This window comes from Oncorhynchus mykiss, chromosome 16, assembly GCF_057628025.1.
Source record: "Oncorhynchus mykiss isolate SJ-2025 chromosome 16, ASM5762802v1, whole genome shotgun sequence".
NCBI lineage: Eukaryota > Metazoa > Chordata > Actinopteri > Salmoniformes > Salmonidae > Oncorhynchus > Oncorhynchus mykiss.
In genome coordinates this window covers 49,956,118-49,977,148 of record NC_143037.1, presented here as the reverse complement: position 1 = coordinate 49,977,148, position 21,031 = coordinate 49,956,118, and the positions used below count along the sequence as shown (strand labels likewise).

The following is a 21,031-nucleotide window of genomic DNA, read 5'->3' as shown; positions in this document are numbered from 1 at the left end:
ATATCACACTGAGGTCATGAGGGGAGAGAAGAGGAATAATGTGACTGGATGCCTCAGGGTTTTGGGTTTGTGATTTGCAGAACTTACAATGGCAACACAACACAACACAGCTATTTAGGAAACACTGTCTGCTGCATGGTGCCCATTCTGAGAAGCGTCACAATGGCGTACGGTAGGGAAGGGCAACTGGCCCTTTTGTAGGCCCGCAGACCAATATTTTTATTTTAATTATACAAATGTTGGGGGGGGGGGGGAGAGAAACTCAGTCTCAACTTAATATTGAGAGTTAGAATAATTTGGTTGTGCATCAGCAGTCACTCAATTAGCCCATGTCAGCATTTTTATTTTAGATTGGTCAGCTAGTCTAGCGGCCAGCTATCTAAACTTGTAGAAAAGATTACTAGAAAAATTGGCATTCTACGGTTACATGTCCCTCCCAATGAGTGTTGAATATTGCTGAGTCAATGAAGGACTATACAGAAGTCAGTTGACAGTGTGAGCATAGGAAAGAGCCCAGAGGAACAGGCAGAGCAAATAGGGATTTACAGAGACACAGGTTACATGGGGTGAGTACAGACAAACAGGACAGATAGGGTGAGTACAGACAAACAGGACAGACAGGGTGAGTACAGACAAACAGAAGAGACAGGGTGAGTACAGACAAACAGAAGAGACAGGGTGAGTACTGACAAACAGAAGAGACAGGGTGAGTACAGACAAACAGGACAGACAGGGTGAGTACAGACAAACAGAAGAGACAGGGTGAGTACAGACAAACAGAAGAGACAGGGTGAGTACAGACAAACAGGACAGACAGGGTGAGTACAGACAAGCAGAAGAGACAGGGTGAGTACAGACAAACAGGACAGACAGGGTGAGTACAGACAAACAGGACAGACAGGGTGAATACAGACAAACAGGACAGACAGGGTGAGTACAGACAAACAGGACAGACAGGGTGAGTACAGACAAACCATGGTAAAATGTGTAGAATTGCAGAAATGCAATCTTCTTTTCACTGTCACAAGGGTGGGTGGGGGTATGGATGTGGGTACGCAGACCCATAAGCCACTGCGGCCCCTCATAATGAGTTCCGTTTTTTTGTGGCCCCCACCCCTATTAAAGTTTCCCAACGCTACCTTATATAATGTTACTTACCCTACATTATTCATCTCATATGCATACGTATATACTGTACTCTATATCATCGACTGCATCCTTATGTAATACATGTATCACTAGCCACTTTAACTATGCCACTTTGTTTACATACTCATCTCATATGTATATACTGTACTCGATATCATCTACTGTATCTTGCCTATGCTGCTCTGTACCATCACTCATTCATATATCCTTATGTACATATTCTTTATCCCCTTACACTGTGTATAAGACAGTAGTTTTGGAATTGTTAGTTAGATTACTTGTTGGTTATTACTGCATTGTCGGAACTAGAAGCACAAGCATTTCGCTACACTCGCATTAACATCTGCTAACCATGTGTATGTGACAAATACAATTTGATTTGATTTGATTTGATCCCTGGCCTATGGTGTAAAAAGTGAACTGAGGTTGAAGAGCGATATGAAGAGATTGAGTAAACTAATCCAATATCATTCCAACCCTTCTCTTCTCTGCGTTGTCTTCCTTCCTCTATTGTTCTGACAGGAGTATTATTACATCATAGATATATGATGACTCGGTGACTGGAGGAAAACTCAGAAGCGCTAAACGATGAATTTCAATTTCTTGCAGAAACCATTCAAAAAGACTGGATATGTAAAACAAGGGAACCTTCAGACTTGTTACATACAGTCGACATTTTTATAAGTGAAACAAGCGTACCTTGAGACTTGTCCCCCCCCCCCCCCCCCCCCCCGAGTTTGAGTTAGTCCTGATCACAATCTAACTGCACCTGAAGTGGCACAACGTGGTGTGAGAGGTTGACTGGGCTCAACCTAGAAATATCACAAAGTGTCTTGAGTGAGCCCATGTCCTTTTATTCCAGGTGTTTTGATTAAATAGTGCACGAGAACAGCGTGCCCAGGTCTCCTCTCCAAGGCCCCATCCATCACACAGCAGACAACCTCTCTGAGCAGAAATGTGATTATTCTCCAGATTGGGCTGCTTGCCCGCCACACTCCTGAGTAAATGCATTACCTTCACTTCCACCATTACACCTCCTTGTTTGTCAAGGTGCAAGATGCAGCTTTTATTTACCTTGAGATAAAACCAGTACACAATGTGGAATATCTACTATGAAGCTAGCTACCCAGGAAACGTAAAAATCCACAGAGGATGAGAAATAGGCTCTAACAGGTGATACTAACATTATATTCTGTAACTATACAGTGCCTTGCGAAAGTATTCGGCCCCCTTGAACTTTGCGACCTTTTGCCACATTTCAGGCTTCAAACATAAAGATATAAAACTGTATTTTTTTGTGAAGAATCAACAACAAGTGGGACACAATCATGAAGTGGAACGACATTTATTGGATATTTCAAACTTTTTTAACAAATCAAAAACTGAAAAATTGGGCATGCAAAATTATTCAGCCCCCTTAAGTTAATACTTTGTAGCGCCACCTTTTGCTGCGATTACAGCTGTAAGTCGCTTGGGGTATGTCTCTATCAGTTTTGCACATCGAGAGACTGAAATTTTTTCCCATTCCTCCTTGCAAAACAGCTCGAGCTCAGTGAGGTTGGATGGAGAGCATTTGTGAACAGCAGTTTTCAGTTCTTTCCACAGATTCTCGATTGGATTCAGGTCTGGACTTTGACTTGGCCATTCTAACACCTGGATATGTTTATTTTTGAACCATTCCATTGTAGATTTTGCTTTATGTTTTGGATCATTGTCTTGTTGGAAGACAAATCTCCGTCCCAGTCTCAGGTCTTTTGCAGACTCCATCAGGTTTTCTTCCAGAATGGTCCTGTATTTGGCTCCATCCATCTTCCCATCAATTTTAACCATCTTCCCTGTCCCTGCTGAAGAAAAGCAGGCCCAAACCATGATGCTGCCACCACCATGTTTGACAGTGGGGATGATGTGTTCAGCTGTGTTGCTTTTATGCCAAACATAACGTTTTGCATTGTTGCCAAAAAGTTCAATTTTGGTTTCATCTGACCAGAGCACCTTCTTCCACATGTTTGGTGTGTCTCCCAGGTGGCTTGTGGCAAACTTTAAACAACACTTTTTATGGATATCTTTAAGAAATGGCTTTCTTCTTGCCACTCTTCCATAAAGGCCAGATTTGTGCAATATACGACTGATTGTTGTCCTATGGACAGAGTCTCCCACCTCAGCTGTAGATCTTTGCAGTTCATCCAGAGTGATCATGGGCCTCTTGGCTGCATCTCTGATCAGTCTTCTCCTTGTATGAGCTGAAAGTTTAGAGGGACGGCCAGGTCTTGGTAGATTTGCAGTGGTCTGATACTCCTTCCATTTCAATATTATCGCTTGCACAGTGCTCCTTGGGATGTTTAAAGCTTGGGAAATCTTTTTGTATCCAAATCAGGTTTTAAACTTCTTCACAACAGTATCTCGGACCTGCCTGGTGTGTTCCTTGTTCTTCATGATGCTCTCTGCGCTTTTAACGGACCTCAGAGACTATCACAGTGCAGGTGCATTTATACGGAGACTTGATTACACACAGGTGGATTGTATTTATCATCATTAGTCATTTAGGTCAACATTGGATCATTCAGAGATCCTCACTGAACTTCTGGAGAGAGTTTGCTGCACTGAAAGTAAAGGGGCTGAATAATTTTGCACGCCCAATTTTTCAGTTTTTGATTTGTTAAAAAAGTTTGAAATATCCAATAAATGTCGTTCCACTTCATGATTGTGTCCCACTTGTTGTTGATTCTTCACAAAAAATACAGTTTTATATCTTTATGTTTGAAGCCTGAAATGTGGCAAAAGGTCGCAAAGTTCAAGGGGGCCGAATACTTTCGGAAGGCACTCTAAAAAACTAGAGTTAGACCCGACTTAGCCGATTTGGGTGGCACTGTTTGTAAGGGGCCCGGTGTGAGTAGTGTGGGTGAATGTTAATTATTTAGATGATCTACATGCCAAAACAAACCACTCTAACCAAAGGATGTCAGATTGTAAAAATCCTTCCTAGGTCTTCACAAACATATATGTCAACACAAATCCATTAGCAGTTTGTTAACCCACTGGCATCCTAGAGCAATGACAAACTCAACAAGCTCAGTCACATAGACCTACACTGATCTCTAAAAAAGAATCAGCAATATTCAAAATGCCACAATGATAAAATAAGATAATGAGATCTTACACCAAACAAGCACACAAAGTGTGCAAACTACTGTTGTGAATAATATCTTATTTTCTCTAAGTGTGCTTTATGTGCCATTAAGCAGGAGTCTTTCTAGAGAGAAGAGTCACTTCAGGGATCCAGGGAGGACACTCAGCCACCTTCCCTTCCACGAATCTCTCTACTCACCGTCTCCAACCCAGGAGACTGCCTGCCTGCCACCTTCCCTGCCACACATCTCTGCCTGCCTGCCACTCTCCCTGCCACACATCTCTGCCTGCCTGCCACCCACGCAGACCACGTGTAGCCACGCCAGCCTGGGACCTCCACATCCGGCTTCTTCACCTGCGGGATCGTCTGAGAGGAGAGGGACCGGGGTGCTGAGGAGTATTTCTGTCTGTAATAAATCCCTTTTGTGGGGAAAAACACATTTTGATTGGCTGGGCCTGGCTCCCCATTGGGTGGGCCTGGCTCCCAAGTAGGTGGGCCTATGTCCTCCCAGGCCCACCCATGGCTGTGCCCCTGCCCAGTCATGGGAAATCCATAGATAAGGACCTAATGAATTTATTTACATTTACTGATTTCATTATATGAACTGTAAATCTTTGAAATTGTTGCATGTTGCTTTTATATTTTTGTTCAGTATATTTCCACTTTTTATTCTTCGTTCTTCATGAACTGATCTGCTATCTGTATAATCATCAACTCGATTTTGCTAAATATAGGAGATATTCTGTCATTTGTTGAAGGATGTTATCTAGCAAGCTTAGCAACTTTGGTAATTTCACATTTGTTTGACTGTCGTTACCAAGTTTGTACGATTTGACAACATTGAGCTCGGTGTGTCCTGAGAGCGCTCTGTGTCCAGATAGCCTACTGCTGAAATGCGCTAATAAATTGAGAAACATGATAACACTCAGCATTTATGAACGGCGATCATTGGTGATCAAAGACAGTTATTCTATCATTACTAAATATCAGTGTCATTAACTCTAAAATCTTTACATAGTGGTGCAGCCAAGCCGACAAGGTGGTGCAACGCCCCTCTAATTTGGGGAGAACTCTGCATTAGTGACCATATTTTGGTTTTAAAGGTATTAAATGGGCAATTCCGACTTGAATTATTAATTATTCCCGGTATTGAAATTGGCCGATTTTCAGGAAAATATTAATCCCGAAGTTTCATGTTTTATTAGTTGTATGTATGGGATATGCATTGTCCAACTGTCTCTGAGCCTATTGGTATCAAACCTTACCCGACGGTAAGGAAGAGAACAGCTCGTGGCTGGTGTGTGGGGTCCTTGATGATGCTGCAGGACTTCTTCAGGCACTGTTTCCAGTAGATGTCCTAGATGGGTGGGAGCATGGTCCCATTGATGTACTGGGCTGTCTTCACCATCCGCTGGAGGGCCCCGGTCCCAGTGATGTACTGGTCCGTCTTCACCATCCGCTGGAGGGCCCCGGTCCCAGTGATGTACTGGGCTGTCTTCACCATCCGCTGGAGGGCCCCGGTCCCAGTGATGTACTGGGCTGTCTTCACCATCCGCTGGAGGGCCCCGGTCCCAGTGATGTACTGGGCTGTCTTCACCATCCGCTGGAGGGCCCCGGTCCCATTGATGAACTGGGCTGTCTTCACCACCCACTGGAGGGCCCCGGTCCCATTGATGTACTGGTCCGTCTTCACCATCCGCGGAGGGCCCCGGTCCCAGTGATGTACTGGTCAGTCTTCACCACCCACTGGAGGGCCCCGGTCCCAGTGATGTACTGGGCTGTCTTCACCATCCGCTGGAGGGCCCCGGTCCCAGTGATGTACTGGTCCGTCTTCACCACCCGCTGGAGGGCCTAGGTCCCAGTGATGTACTGGTCCGTCTTCACCACCCGCTGGAGGGCCTAGGTCCCAGTGATGTACTGGTCCGTCTTCACCACCCGCTGGAGGGCCTAGGTCCCAGTGATGTACTGGTCCGTCTTTACCACCCGCTGGAGGGCCTAGGTCCCAGTGATGTACTGGTCCGTCTTCACCACCCGCTGGAGGGCCTAGGTCCCAGTGATGTACTGGTCCGTCTTCACCACCCACTGGAGGGCCCCGGTCCCAGTGATGTACTGGTCTGTCTTTACCATCCGCTGGAGGGCCCCGGTCCCAGTGATGTACTGGTCCGTCTTCACCACCCGCTGGAGGGCCCCGGTCCCAGTGATGTACTGGTCCGTCTTCACCACCCGCTGGAGGGCCCCGGTCCCATTGATGTACTGGTCCGTCTTCACCACCCGCTGGAGGGCCCCGGTCCCAGTGATGTACTGGGCTGTCTTCACAACCCGCTGGAGGGCCCCGGTCCCAGTGATGTACTGGTCTGTCTTCACCACCCGCTGGAGGGCCTAGGTCCCAGTGATGTACTGGTCCGTCTTCACCACCCACTGGAGGGCCCCGGTCCCAGTGATGTACTGGTCCGTCTTCACCACCCGCTGGAGGGCCCCGGTCCCAGTGATGTACTGGTCCGTCTTTACCACCCGCTGGAGGGCATAGGTCCCAGTGATGTACTGGTCTGTCTTCACCACCCGCTGGAGGGCCTTGTGGTCGCCGATGGAGCAATTCACGTACCAGGTCATTATGTAACTGGTCAGGAAGCTCTCGATGGTGCAGCGGTAGGTGAGGGTGGTGACCAGACCCAGGGCTCTGAACTTGGTGTCAAGCTTGGAGGGAACGATAGTGTTGAATGCTGAACTGAGATCAATGAACAGCATTCTCACATAGGTGTTCCTCCAGATGTGTTACGGCCATGTGAGGAGCTATGGAAATAGCATCTTCAGTGGATACAAAGTAGATACGTCTCCTTTAAATCTTCATATTTGGTTGCCTTGTAAATCAAACACGATGCAGGTTACTGTAACAATAAACATCTACTTATGTAATCATAGAAAGCACGCAAATGTTGCAGGGCTGTGGAGACAATTCCTATAATAATCTACGCAAAATCTCAAACGGCATTGACCACTGGCACCATGTACTTAAATAGTCTCAATTACAATCCAGGTCATTTGGTTGTGCTAGTAGATGAATCACATCATTAAGTTGTTGTATAAATAAACTAAATCTAAATAGTTGAACTCTTTTAAATGGTTGAAACCACAGGGATGTTACATTTAGGTGACAACTAAGATGATATGTGATAATACATTGGGAATGTAACACATTTGTGACTGTCTTTTTTGAGTGTGTGAAAATAGGTTGTAATCTCATTGATAAACGTAATCAATACTACCCGCGTTGAAATGATGTGGCGTGCCCAGTGGGTCAAGTCTATTATAAGAAGTGTATACGCACGTATCGGCACAGTACTGTACAAACTGCATCAGTCATCTTTTATCAACAGACATGTCAAACATATAGGACCAGCAGATCTGAAAATGATCGCTGGTGGTTTTGGAACTGACACATCATATGACAATTCTAATCGGACATAGAGCTCCTACAGTAAGACTGTGAAAACACACGCGGATATCAACACTGCTATTAGTCTGGAGGTGTGTGTGTAAACAGCACTCTCCCTCTCGGTCTTTCATTCCTCCTGACAGACGTTCGAGTGAACCCCCTCTCACGTGGTACTGTAGCCGTTCTCTCCATTGTAGCCAGCATGGAGGCACGGATGTTCCTGTACAGATAGATTCACTATCCCTTAGGCTAAGTCATCAAGCACAGCCTATGCAGAGATTTAAGCAGAAATAAGAAATTGAATCCCCCCCTCTTGTTAAAAGCTAATCCATGTTTAATTAGCCACTGTCTTTGTCCATGCTAAGGATATATTAAATAATGTAAACAAGGACTATTAAATCAGCCACACTACAGTATGTGGGGTGATATACCTGTTGGTAAAGTCATTATCACGTCTGCTGTGTCTGACTGACTGACTGGTAGAGCTGCTCTCTTCATCTTACAGAGAAAGAGAGACCTTCCTGACAGACAGCAGTGAGTCTCTTGAGGAGATGAAGTTGACACCAGTGTGTCTTCAGTGGAATTCAATGAAGCCAGGCAGGCAGCTCTAGTCTGTCCTATGAGAGATCAACCGCCCAGCACAGTGAGCCCAGACACACACACGTTGGATGGACAGAGTGTGGGAGCCCAGACACACACACACTGTGGATGGACAGGGTGTGGGAGCCCAGATACGCCAGCTAGCAGACACTCTGACTCCCTGAGGAGGACAATGAGAAGGAAGAGGTGCTGGTGGGTGTGGGAGGAATTGAAGTAAGACATGTCTGGTAAGGGGACTATCAGAATAGTGGAATGAAATGGTCAACTGTATAGAGTGTGTGTGTGTGTGTGTGTGTGTAAGTATGCATAGTTCTAATATAAATGAATAATTATTTCCCCATGACAGGAATCAGGCAGGAGGAAGCACACCGTACTGTGCAGCACTCCACACTACCAGAGCACATTGCTAAATAACAAAAACATCTCATCAGAGCAGCGGGGGAACTCTCCTCTTTCCTCCTCATTACAAGTTGTTCAACAGAACAAAAGCATGTCACGCATGACACATTACATACTGTATGCTCTGTGCACCTGCCTGCTGCCTGCCACCTGCCTGCCTGCCATCCTGCCTGCCTGCTGCCTGCTTCCTGCTCGCTGCGTGCCTCTATGTAAACCTCCTGCATATCAGTTTACAGGCAGCACTAAGCCACTACAGCTTCAACACAGCACAGATTGCAAAACAAATCCAACCTATATATTATGCTACAGAGTGAAATTAGTGGGGCATATAGTAACAGCGGTAGGTACTATCAGAGCAAACATGACGAACACAAAGAAATAAGTAAGTTACTCACTCTGTGTCAGCTGTATGCAGTCTTTCTCCCAGATAAATATATCAGAGACCAGTCAAGAAGCAGATGACTAAGACTCGACTCTCTCGCTCTCTCCTCCCGTCTGATCACTCTCAGTCTCAACTCTCTCCTCCCGTCTGATCACTCTCAGTCTCAACTCTCTCCTCCCGTCTGATCACTCTCAGTCTCAACTCTCTCCTCCCATCTGATCACTCTCAGTCTCAAGTCTCTCCCTCTGACTGCTACACACCTGCCTGAAAAGCGGAGCCTCTGGGCTGTCACACCAACTTCTGCGCTGCTAGGCTGGCCGTCTTTTTCCTCCCTTTCTAGCACTCTCTCTCTCTAGATCTCTCATTCATCCGTTCTCTCAAAAAACTATTGTGTTGGCACTCTCCTCCTCTCTCCCTCCCTCTCTTCCTCCCTCTGTGGCATGGTGCCCCTCCCCCACCCATGCTTGAACTGGGATAAAGAGAGAGAGAGAGAGAGAGAGAGAGAGAGAGAGAGAGAGAGAGAGAGAGAGAGAGAGAGAGAGAGAGAGAGAGAGAAGCCTGCTGCTGAGAGGCTGGGCAGGGCAGGGCTGTTTGATGGAGGTTTGTTCTCTTCTCTTCTGCGTTCATTACACCTCACCTTAATTAAACAACATGCCTCCCTAGCTAGGACCGGTTGCTCTGGCAACCAAATCAGTTACACAGGAGAGAATAGATATGCCCTTCCCCCGACACACGGACAAACACGCAAAAAGGCACGCAAGCACACACACACAGGCATGCGCGCACACACACACACACACACACAGGCGCACGCACACTCAGGCATGCGCGCACACACACACACACACACACACACACACAGGCATGTGCACACACACAGGCATGCGCGCACACACACACGCACACACACACACACACACACACACAGTGAATCGTGAACTTCATATATTGAGTGTGGGTTTATGATGTTTCTATCATTAGTTTTCCAGTAAGAGAGAATCATTTGGATTGAGAGGATAAAAGCATTTCATGACTAATACCAGAGAAACAGTGATTACACACCTGCAATAAACAGGAAAAGCTCATATTTCTCCTGAGTCCTCCTGCCACATTCAGCTTCTAACAGACTTAATGTCCCTGGCGATGTTCTCTTCATCTAAAGCATATGTTTGTTTGTCCCCTCAGGTATGTAGAAAAACTAAGTGGACTTGCCTTTACTAAAACATGTGCTCTGGAGCATAATCATACAGGAGAAGTATGATTCATCCTACTGGTGGTGTTTGGTATGCCAGGAGAGATTACAAGGGATTTATTGAACAGTCTTTATATGTATTTGTGTATTGTAATAATCATCTGCTATTCATGTGTGTAGTGAATTGTTTTAATTCTCTTCCCTTGAAAAGGTGGTGTTAACATGTGAACTAAAAATGTAATACATGTCAAAATATGGTTTCACATTAAATTTACATCTAGTTCACGTTTGAAAATGGGATTTTCACGTCAAACTGCAAATTTCACATACGTCCTTCTCTCCTCGTCTTTTTCACAAAACCCATTTTATGGGAAAGCCATATCCTCTGGGCACAGATGTCAATTCAACGTCTATCCTTAATTTCAAGGTCTATATTTCAACGTCTATATTAATTTCATTGAAATGACATAGAAACAATGTTGATTCAACCAGTGTGTGCCCAGGGGGTAGGTCCCTCCCTTCTGACCTTCTTCTCCAATGGGTTTTGAGAAGGAGGCGATAATAGAGGGTCTTACGTCGATGGACTCCTCCCTTTCTCTCCCTCTCTCGCTCCCCATCTTTCCCTCTAACACCTGCTGTCCTGTCCCACTGTGTTTCCGTTTTCATTCCAGATTGACTGATCTTCATTTCTCTTTGCTTTTTTGAGCTGTTCTTTCCATAATATGGACTTGGTCTTTTACCAAGTAGGGCTATCTTCTGTATACCACCCCTACCTTGTCACACAACTGATTGGCTCAAATGCATTAAGGAGGAAAGAAATTCCACAAATTAACAAAGCACACCTGTTAATTAAAATGAAGTTGGTTGAGAGAATGCTACTTTGAAAAATCTCAAATATATTTAGATTTGTTTCACACTTTTTTGGTTACTATATGATTCCATTTGTTATTTCATAGTTTTGATGTCTTCACTGTTATTCTAAATTTAGAAAATAGTAAAAATAATAAATATATATATATATATATACTTTTTTTTACGCACCAAACAATTAAGGCAACAGGGATCTTGATCCAGGAGGGGATTGAATGTCTCTTCTGTAACCAAGAAGCTTGATCTTGAAATCTAGTGACTTAGCTAGCAAAAGCTTAGCAAACCAAATGAATAGCTGGAGCCCTGAGCTGGATATCATTTATTTGACACATCTCAGATTTCTTGTAGTTATACTTCACTTATAGTTAGTTATAAGCAGCAGCGTAGCACCGAAGCCTCAGCGAGACAGGGTTGCCCCCAACCCCAAACATTTTGGGAACAGTATTGAAAATCATACAGTTGGTTTTTGAAAATATGTATACGGTATAAATGGTATATCACCCAAGACACCAGTAGTGTAGTGTAGAAAGGAACTGCTGGACCACCAGTAGTATATTGAGGAGCGTGACCACCAGCAGTGGAGTGTAGTGAGTAGCTGGTGGGGCTCTGCTGTGACCACCAGTAATATAGTGTAGTGAGTAGCTGGTGGGGCTCTGCTGTGACCACCAGTAATATAGTGTAGTGAGTAGCTGGTGGGGCTCTGCTGTGACCACCAGTAATATAGTGTAGTGAGGAGCTGGTGGGGCTCTGCTGTGACCACCAGTAATATAGTGTAGTGAGGAGCTGGTGGGGCTCTGCTGTGACCACCAGTAATATAGTGTAGTGAGGAGCTGGTGGGGCTCTGCTGTGACCACCAGTAATATAGTGTAGTGAGGAGCTGGTGGGGCTCTGCTGTGACCACCAGTAATATAGTGTAGTGAGTAGCTGGTGGGGCTCTGCTGTGACCACCAGTAATATAGTGTAGTGAGTAGCTGGTGGGGCTCTGCTGTGACCACCAGTAATATAGTGTAGTGAGGAGCTGGTGGGGCTCTGCTGTGACCACCAGTAATATAGTGTAGTGAGGAGCTGGTGGGGCTCTGCTGTGACCACCAGTAATATAGTGTAGTGAGTAGCTGGTGGGGCTCTGCTGTGACCACCAGTAATATAGTGTAGTGAGTAGCTGGTGGGGCTCTGCTGTGACCACCAGTAATATAGTGTAGTGAGTAGCTGGTGGGGCTCTGCTGTGACCACCAGTAATATAGTGTAGTGAGTAGCTGGTGGGGCTCTGCTGTGACCACCAGTAATATAGTGTAGTGAGTAGCTGGTGGGGCTCTGCTGTGACCACCAGTAATATAGTGTAGTGAGTAGCTGGTGGGGCTCTGCTGTGACCACCAGTAATATAGTGTAGTGAGGAGCTAGTGGGGCTCTGCTGTGACCACCAGTAATATAGTGTAGTGAGGAGCTGGTGGGGCTCTGCTGTGACCACCAGTAATATAGTGTAGTGAGTAGCTGGTGGGGCTCTGCTGTGACCACCAGTAATATAGTGTAGTGAGGAGCTGGTGGGGCTCTGCTGTGACCACCAGTAATATAGTGTAGTGAGTAGCTGGTGGGGCTCTGCTGTGACCACCAGTAATATAGTGTAGTGAGGAGCTAGTGGGGCTCTGCTGTGACCACCAGTAATATAGTGTAGTGAGTAGCTGGTGGGGCTCTGCTGTGACCACCAGTAATATAGTGTAGTGAGGAGCTGGTGGGGCTCTGCTGTGACCACCAGTAATATAGTGTAGTGAGGAGCTGGTGGGGCTCTGCTGTGACCACCAGTAATATAGTGTAGTGAGTAGCTGGTGGGGCTCTGCTGTGACCACCAGTAATATAGTGTAGTGAGTAGCTGGTGGGGCTCTGCTGTGACCACCAGTAGTATATTGAGGAGCGTGACCACCAGTAATATAGTGTAGTGAGGAGCTGGTGGGGCTCTGCTGTGACCACCAGTAATATAGTGTAGTGAGGAGCTGGTGGGGCTCTGCTGTGACCACCAGTAATATAGTGTAGTGAGGAGCTGGTGGGGCTCTGCTGTGACCACCAGTAATATAGTGTAGTGAGTAGCTGGTGGGGCTCTGCTGTGACCACCAGTAATATAGTGTAGTGAGGAGCTAGTGGGGCTCTGCTGTGACCACCAGTAATATAGTGTAGTGAGGAGCTGGTGGGGCTCTGCTGTGACCACCAGTAATATAGTGTAGTGAGGAGCTGGTGGGGCTCTGCTGTGACCACCAGTAATATAGTGTAGTGAGGAGCTGGTGGGGCTCTGCTGTGACCACCAGTAATATAGTGTAGTGAGTAGCTGGTGGGGCTCTGCTGTGACCACCAGTAATATAGTGTAGTGAGGAGCTAGTGGGGCTCTGCTGTGACCACCAGTAATATGGTGTAGTGAGGAGCTGGTGGGGCTCTGCTGTGACCACCAGTAATATAGTGTAGTGAGGAGCTGGTGGGGCTCTGCTGTGACCACCAGTAATATAGTGTAGTGAGTAGCTGGTGGGGCTCTGCTGTGACCACCAGTAATATAGTGTAGTGAGGAGCTAGTGGGGCTCTGCTGTGACCACCAGTAATATGGTGTAGTGAGGAGCTGGTGGGGCTCTGCTGTGACCACCAGTAATATAGTGTAGTGAGGAGCTGGTGGGGCTCTGCTGTGACCACCAGTAATATAGTGTAGTGAGGAGCTGGTGGGGCTCTGCTGTGACCACCAGTAATATAGTGTAGTGAGGAGCTGGTGGGGCTCTGCTGTGACCACCAGTAATATAGTGTAGTGAGGAGCTAGTGGGGCTCTGCTGTGACCACCAGTAATATAGTGTAGTGAGGAGCTGGTGGGGCTCTGCTGTGACCACCAGTAATATAGTGTAGTGAGTAGCTGGTGGGGCTCTGCTGTGACCACCAGTAATATAGTGTAGTGAGTAGCTGGTGGGGCTCTGCTGTGACCACCAGTAATATAGTGTAGTGAGTAGCTGGTGGGGCTCTGCTGTGACCACCAGTAATATAGTGTAGTGAGTAGCTGGTGGGGCTCTGCTGTGACCACCAGTAATATAGTGTAGTGAGGAGCTGGTGGGGCTCTGCTGTGACCACCAGTAATATAGTGTAGTGAGGAGCTGGTGGGGCTCTGCTGTGACCACCAGTAATATAGTGTAGTGAGGAGCTGGTGGGGCTCTGCTGTGACCACCAGTAATATAGTGTAGTGAGGAGCTAGTGGGGCTCTGCTGTGACCACCAGTAATATAGTGTAGTGAGGAGCTAGTGGGGCTCTGCTGTGACCACCAGTAATATAGTGTAGTGAGGAGCTGGTGGGGCTCTGCTGTGACCACCAGTAATATAGTGTAGTGAGGAGCTGGTGGGGCTCTGCTGTGACCACCAGTAATATAGTGTAGTGAGTAGCTGGTGGGGCTCTGCTGTGACCACCAGTAATATAGTGTAGTGAGTAGCTGGTGGGGCTCTGCTGTGACCACCAGTAATATAGTGTAGTGAGGAGCTGGTGGGGCTCTGCTGTGACCACCAGTAATATAGTGTAGTGAGGAGCTAGTGGGGCTCTGCTGTGACCACCAGTAATATAGTGTAGTGAGGAGCTGGTGGGGCTCTGCTGTGACCACCAGTAATATAGTGTAGTGAGGAGCTGGTGGGGCTCTGCTGTGACCACCAGTAATATAGTGTAGTGAGTAGCTGGTGGGGCTCTGCTGTGACCACCAGTAATATAGTGTAGTGAGGAGCTAGTGGGGCTCTGCTGTGACCACCAGTAATATAGTGTAGTGAGGAGCTGGTGGGGCTCTGCTGTGACCACCAGTAATATAGTGTAGTGAGGAGCTGGTGGGGCTCTGCTGTGACCACCAGTAATATAGTGTAGTGAGTAGCTGGTGGGGCTCTGCTGTGACCACCAGTAATATAGTGTAGTGAGTAGCTGGTGGGGCTCTGCTGTGACCACCAGTAATATAGTGTAGTGAGGAGCTGGTGGGGCTCTGCTGTGACCACCAGTAATATAGTGTAGTGAGGAGCTGGTGGGGCTCTGCTGTGACCACCAGTAATATAGTGTAGTGAGGAGCTGGTGGGGCTCTGCTGTGACCACCAGTAATATAGTGTAGTGAGGAGCTAGTGGGGCTCTGCTGTGACCACCAGTAATATAGTGTAGTGAGGAGCTGGTGGGGCTCTGCTGTGACCACCAGTAATATAGTGTAGTGAGGAGCTGGTGGGGCTCTGCTGTGACCACCAGTAATATAGTGTAGTGAGGAGCTGGTGGGGCTCTGCTGTGACCACCAGTAATATAGTGTAGTGAGGAGCTGGTGGGGCTCTGCTGTGACCACCAGTAATATAGTGTAGTGAGGAGCTGGTGGGGCTCTGCTGTGACCACCAGTAATATAGTGTAGTGAGGAGCTGGTGGGGCTCTGCTGTGACCACCAGTAATATAGTGTAGTGAGGAGCTGGTGGGGCTCTGCTGTGACCACCAGTAATATAGTGTAGTGAGGAGCTGGTGGGGCTCTGCTGTGACCACCAGTAATATAGTGTAGTGAGTAGCTGGTGGGGCTCTGCTGTGACCACCAGTAATATAGTGTAGTGAGGAGCTGGTGGGGCTCTGCTGTGACCACCAGTAATATAGTGTAGTGAGGAGCTGGTGGGGCTCTGCTGTGACCACCAGTAATATAGTGTAGTGAGTAGCTGGTGGGGCTCTGCTGTGACCACCAGTAATATAGTGTAGTGAGGAGCTGGTGGGGCTCTGCTGTGACCACCAGTAATATAGTGTAGTGAGGAGCTGGTGGGGCTCTGCTGTGACCACCAGTAATATAGTGTAGTGAGGAGCTGGTGGGGCTCTGCTGTGACCACCAGTAATATAGTGTAGTGAGTAGCTGGTGGGGCTCTGCTGTGACCACCAGTAATATAGTGTAGTGAGGAGCTGGTGGGGCTCTGCTGTGACCACCAGTAATATAGTGTAGTGAGTAGCTGGTGGGGCTCTGCTGTGACCACCAGTAATATAGTGTAGTGAGGAGCTGGTGGGGCTCTGCTGTGACCACCAGTAATATAGTGTAGTGAGTAGCTGGTGGGGCTCTGCTGTGACCACCAGTAATATAGTGTAGTGAGGAGCTGGTGGGGCTCTGCTGTGACCACCAGTAATATAGTGTAGTGAGGAGCTGGTGGGGCTCTGCTGTGACCACCAGTAATATAGTGTAGTGAGGAGCTGGTGGGGCTCTGCTGTGACCACCAGTAATATAGTGTAGTGAGGAGCTGGTGGGGCTCTGCTGTGACCACCAGTAATATAGTGTAGTGAGGAGCTGGTGGGGCTCTGCTGTGACCACCAGTAATATAGTGTAGTGAGGAGCTGGTGGGGCTCTGCTGTGACCACCAGTAATATAGTGTAGTGAGTAGCTGGTGGGGCTCTGCTGTGACCACCAGTAATATAGTGTAGTGAGTAGCTGGTGGGGCTCTGCTGTGACCACCAGTAATATAGTGTAGTGAGGAGCTAGTGGGGCTCTGCTGTGACCACCAGTAATATAGTGTAGTGAGGAGCTGGTGGGGCTCTGCTGTGACCACCAGTAATATAGTGTAGTGAGGAGCTGGTGGGGCTCTGCTGTGACCACCAGTAATATAGTGTAGTGAGGAGCTAGTGGGGCTCTGCTGTGACCACCAGTAATATAGTGTAGTGAGGAGCTGGTGGGGCTCTGCTGTGACCACCAGTAATATAGTGTAGTGAGTAGCTGGTGGGGCTCTGCTGTGACCACCAGTAATATAGTGTAGTGAGGAGCTGGTGGGGCTCTGCTGTGACCACCAGTAATATAGTGTAGTGAGTAGCTGGTGGGGCTCTGCTGTGACCACCAGTAATATAGTGTAGTGAGGAGCTGGTGGGGCTCTGCTGTGACCACCAGTAATATAGTGTAGTGAGGAGCTGGTGGGGCTCTGCTGTGACCACCAGTAATATAGTGTAGTGAGGAGCTGGTGGGGCTCTGCTGTGACCACCAGTAATATAGTGTAGTGAGTAGCTGGTGGGGCTCTGCTGTGACCACCAGTAATATAGTGTAGTGAGTAGCTGGTGGGGCTCTGCTGTGACCACCAGTAATATAGTGTAGTGAGGAGCTGGTGGGGCTCTGCTGTGACCACCAGTAATATAGTGTAGTGAGGAGCTAGTGGGGCTCTGCTGTGACCACCAGTAATATAGTGTAGTGAGGAGCTGGTGGGGCTCTGCTGTGACCACCAGTAATATAGTGTAGTGAGGAGCTGGTGGGGCTCTGCTGTGACCACCAGTAATATAGTGTAGTGAGGAGCTGGTGGGGCTCTGCTGTGACCACCAGTAATATAGTGTAGTGAGGAGCTAGTGGGGCTCTGCTGTGACCACCAGTAATATAGTGTAGTGAGGAGCTGGTGGGGCTCTGCTGTGACCACCAGTAATATAGTGTAGTGAGGAGCTGGTGGGGCTCTGCTGTGACCACCAGTAATATAGTGTAGTGAGGAGCTGGTGGGGCTCTGCTGTGACCACCAGTAATATAGTGTAGTGAGGAGCTGGTGGGGCTCTGCTGTGACCACCAGTAATATAGTGTAGTGAGGAGCTGGTGGGGCTCTGCTGTGACCACCAGTAATATAGTGTAGTGAGTAGCTGGTGGGGCTCTGCTGTGACCACCAGTAATATAGTGTAGTGAGGAGCTAGTGGGGCTCTGCTGTGACCACCAGTAATATAGTGTAGTGAGGAGCTGGTGGGGCTCTGCTGTGACCACCAGTAATATAGTGTAGTGAGGAGCTGGTGGGGCTCTGCTGTGACCACCAGTAATATAGTGTAGTGAGGAGCTGGTGGGGCTCTGCTGTGACCACCAGTAATATAGTGTAGTGAGTAGCTGGTGGGGCTCTGCTGTGACCACCAGTAATATAGTGTAGTGAGTAGCTGGTGGGGCTCTGCTGTGACCACCAGTAATATAGTGTAGTGAGGAGCTAGTGGGGCTCTGCTGTGACCACCAGTAATATAGTGTAGTGAGGAGCTGGTGGGGCTCTGCTGTGACCACCAGTAATATAGTGTAGTGAGGAGCTAGTGGGGCTCTGCTGTGACCACCAGTAATATAGTGTAGTGAGGAGCTGGTGGGGCTCTGCTGTGACCACCAGTAATATAGTGTAGTGAGTAGCTAGTGGGGCTCTGCTGTGACCACCAGTAATATAGTGTAGTGAGTAGCTGGTGGGGCTCTGCTGTGACCACCAGTAATATAGTGTAGTGAGGAGCTAGTGGGGCTCTGCTGTGACCACCAGTAATATAGTGTAGTGAGGAGCTGGTGGGGCTCTGCTGTGACCACCAGTAATATAGTGTAGTGAGGAGCTGGTGGGGCTCTGCTGTGACCACCAGTAATATAGTGTAGTGAGGAGCTGGTGGGGCTCTGCTGTGACCACCAGTAATATAGTGTAGTGAGTAGCTAGTGGGGCTCTGCTGTGACCACCAGTAATATAGTGTAGTGAGGAGCTGGTGGGGCTCTGCTGTGACCACCAGTAATATAGTGTAGTGAGTAGCTGGTGGGGCTCTGCTGTGACCACCAGTAATATAGTGTAGTGAGTAGCTAGTGGGGCTCTGCTGTGACTACCAGTAATATAGTGTAGTGAGGAGCTAGTGGGGCTCTGCTGTGACCACCAGTAATATAGTGTAGTGAGGAGCTGGTGGGGCTCTGCTGTGACCACCAGTAATATAGTGTAGTGAGGAGCTAGTGGGGCTCTGCTGTGACCACCAGTAATATAGTGTAGTGAGGAGCTGGTGGGGCTCTGCTGTGACCACCAGTAATATAGTGTAGTGAGGAGCTGGTGGGGCTCTGCTGTGACCACCAGTAATATAGTGTAGTGAGGAGCTGGTGGGGCTCTGCTGTGACCACCAGTAATATAGTGTAGTGAGGAGCTGGTGGGGCTCTGCTGTGACCACCAGTAATATAGTGTAGTGAGGAGCTGGTGGGGCTCTGCTGTGACCACCAGTAATATAGTGTAGTGAGGAGCTGGTGGGGCTCTGCTGTGACCACCAGTAATATAGTGTAGTGAGGAGCTAGTGGGGCTCTGCTGTGACCACCAGTAATATAGTGTAGTGAGTAGCTGGTGGGGCTCTGCTGTGACCACCAGTAATATAGTGTAGTGAGGAGCTAGTGGGGCTCTGCTGTGACCACCAGTAATATAGTGTAGTGAGGAGCTAGTGGGGCTCTGCTGTGACCACCAGTAATATAGTGTAGTGAGTAGCTGGTGGGGCTCTGCTGTGACCACCAGTAATATAGTGTAGTGAGGAGCTGGTGGGGCTCTGCTGTGACCACCAGTAATATAGTGTAGTGAGGAGCTAGTGGGGCTCTGCTGTGACCACCAGTAATATAGTGTAGTGAGGAGCTAGTGGGGCTCTGCTGTGACCACCAGTAATATAGTGTAGTGAGGAGCTGGTGGGGCTCTGCTGTGACCACCAGTAATATAGTGTAGTGAGGAGCTGGTGGGGCTCTGCTGTGACCACCAGTAATATAGTGTAGTGAGGAGCTGGTGGGGCTCTGCTGTGACCACCAGTAATATAGTGTAGTGAGGAGCTAGTGGGGCTCTGCTGTGACCACCAGTAATATAGTGTAGTGAGGAGCTGGTGGGGCTCTGCTGTGACCACCAGTAATATAGTGTAGTGAGGAGCTAGTGGGGCTCTGCTGTGACCACCAGTAATATAGTGTAGTGAGGAGCTGGTGGGGCTCTGCTGTGACCACCAGTAATATAGTGTAGTGAGGAGCTAGTGGGGCTCTGCTGTGACCACCAGTAATATAGTGTAGTGAGGAGCTGGTGGGGCTCTGCTGTGACCACCAGTAATATAGTGTAGTGAGTAGCTGGTGGGGCTCTGCTGTGACCACCAGTAATATAGTGTAGTGAGGAGCTGGTGGGGCTCTGCTGTGACCACCAGTAATATAGTGTAGTGAGGAGCTAGTGGGGCTCTGCTGTGACCACCAGTAATATAGTGTAGTGAGGAGCTAGTGGGGCTCTGCTGTGACCACCAGTAATATAGTGTAGTGAGGAGCTAGTGGGGCTCTGCTGTGACCACCAGTAATATAGTGTAGTGAGGAGCTGGTGGGGCTCTGCTGTGACTACCAGTAATATAGTGTAGTGAGGAGCTGGTGGGGCTCTGCTGTGACCACCAGTAATATAGTGTAGTGAGGAGCTGGTGGGGCTCTGCTGTGACCACCAGTAATATAGTGTAGTGAGGAGCTGGTGGGGCTCTGCTGTGACCACCAGTAATATAGTGTAGTGAGTAGCTGGTGGGGCTCTGCTGTGACCACCAGTAATATAGTGTAGTGAGGAGCTGGTGGGGCTCTGCTGTGACCACCAGTAATATAGTGTAGTGAGGAGCTAGTGGGGCTCTGCTGTGACCACCAGTAATATAGTGTAGTGAGGAGCTGGTGGGGCTCTGCTGTGACCACCAGTAATATAGTGTAGTGAGGAGCTGGTGGGGCTCTGCTGTGACCACCAGTAATATAGTGTAGTGAGGAGCTGGTGGGGCTCTGCTGTGACCACCAGTAATATAGTGTAGTGAGGAGCTGGTGGGGCTCTGCTGTGACCACCAGTAATATAGTGTAGTGAGGAGCTGGTGGGGCTCTGCTGTGACCACCAGTAATATAGTGTAGTGAGGAGCTGGTGGGGCTCTGCTGTGACCACCAGTAATATAGTGTAGTGAGGAGCTAGTGGGGCTCTGCTGTGACCACCAGTAATATAGTGTAGTGAGGAGCTGGTGGGGCTCTGCTGTGACCACCAGTAATAAAGTGTAGTGAGGAGCTGGTGGGGCTCTGCTGTGACCACCAGTAATATAGTGTAGTGAGGAGCTAGTGGGGCTCTGCTGTGACCACCAGTAATATAGTGTAGTGAGGAGCTGGTGGGGCTCTGCTGTGACCACCAGTAATATAGTGTAGTGAGG

At 48.2% G+C, this 21,031-nt stretch overlaps 1 protein-coding gene across 41 annotated transcripts in view; it reads right to left on the bottom strand.

The window, feature by feature from the left end:
* The window catches only part of LOC110492141 (rap1 GTPase-activating protein 1), a 133,092-nt gene that overhangs the window by 29,683 nt on the left and 82,378 nt on the right, over positions 1-21,031 (bottom strand). For 5 of the 41 annotated variants that reach the window (XM_036947067.2, XM_090203104.1, XM_090203112.1 and 2 more), the window contains exon 1: positions 9,104-9,485. The exons of 27 other annotated variants lie outside the window; for them this stretch is intronic. The gene's annotated coding sequence lies outside the window, so the exon portion shown is untranslated. Of the gene's footprint in view, positions 1-9,103; positions 9,656-21,031 lie in introns of those variants that run through there. 9 more of the 41 variants (XM_090203117.1, XM_090203118.1, XM_090203119.1 and 6 more) reach the window with 4 other exon arrangements.